Source organism: Aplysia californica, unplaced genomic scaffold (assembly GCF_000002075.1).
Source record: "Aplysia californica isolate F4 #8 unplaced genomic scaffold, AplCal3.0 scaffold00140, whole genome shotgun sequence".
NCBI classification, from domain to species: Eukaryota; Metazoa; Mollusca; class Gastropoda; order Aplysiida; family Aplysiidae; genus Aplysia; species Aplysia californica.
The window spans coordinates 1,075,876-1,077,428 of NW_004797410.1; positions in this window are offsets into that span (position 1 = coordinate 1,075,876).

The following is a 1,553-nucleotide window of genomic DNA, read 5'->3' on the forward strand; positions in this document are numbered from 1 at the left end:
TTTGGGGGAGGATAAGTGTTTTTCGGCTCTCGCTACTGCAAAAGGTCATATGAGCGCACTGGACAAACAAAACATTTTCATTTTTTTTCAACATTGTGATAGGATATTATAATATTTAAGAGGTGGGAATTTCCAGGCTAACGTCGATCTCCGACAGGGCCTAGTCAAATAAGTGCAAAGTCTTAAGGAGCCCCCCAAACCAACCAAAGTTCAGGACGCCCTGTTAGGATTTCGAACCAGAGCCATCTGCCCCGTAGTCCAGCACTGCTAGTGTTGTGAAAAGAAGCTTGGGGTCGAATTGTCATCATAAAACACGGAGTTCAATGGAAAGATTAGAGAATGCGAAGACAGACTAACATTGACACATTACTTTCTCTCTCTCTCTCTCTCTCTCTCTCTCTCTCTCTCTCTCTCTCTCTCTCTCTCTCTCTCTCCCCACTTAACCAGTGCTCAGATGTCTGTTCTGCCTTCTCCAATTCAAAAAGCCTTTCCATGACCTCCCAATTAAAAGTAGGCTATTCATTGTCAAAAAGCAAAGACACAAATTCTGCCTTATAAACGTCTGAATGATTGCCTCCTCCGCAGGGTCACTCTCTCAGGTTCGCTTATCCCTCAATAAATCACTGTGAATAATATTGATTTGCAAAATAATTATGCCCAGAGTCAGGGCTGTGCAAGTACAGACCAAGCCTTGATAAGACTGATTTAAAGATTAAATCCACGCTTTAATAGTTTATGTTATTTTCAGTGATGAACGTGACAGATTAATGATTTATTTTCCTGATTAACTTAACCCTCCATGCGTGCAATTTGCTTTGCTGTTGTTGGAAATAAAAACTTTCTCTTTTGAATTATGTATTGCTAAATAAAGCTAGCAAGGTCTCTAATTTTCTTTCTCCTTGGAGGTTTAAGGTCATCATAAGTTCATGATTGGCCAACTGTTATTTTCAACATTATATCTGTATCTATATGTTTGTTGTTGTTTGATTGGGGTTGTTTTTTTGGTAAGTGTTTTACGGCGTTTGCAACTGCATAAGATCATATGAGCGCATGGGACACATTAAACTTTTTCAGTTGGTAGGAAATTATGAATTTTTTGCCTGGGCGGCGCCGAAGCCTACTTTTATCGATTTTAGACGACCAAGGGATCTTTAACGTGCGCAAAGTGCACACGGGCCCTCCGAGATTTTTCGCCCTTGTCCGAGAATGCTAGGTGTAGATCTTTCCTACCAGAAGATCAGGGGTGCGGCAGAAAGGCAGCAGTTAGGAGGAGCCAAGGAGTGGCAGTAGTAAGGCTGCAGAAAGAGTCAGGAGCCCAGAGGAGGGAGCAAAGGAGGTGAGGGGGTGGGAGTAGAAAGAGGAGACGAAAGCAGACCGCATAACATTGCTAGAGAGCAGGAAAGAAGGTGAAAGGAGACAATTTTAGAGAAGAAAATTCTTCGGTCGCTACCCGGATTCGAACCCGGGATCTTTGAATGAGAGGCCAACACCTTGACCTCTAGGCCACGAGAACCCTACGTAGGTATATCTATATCTATTTCATATATATATAT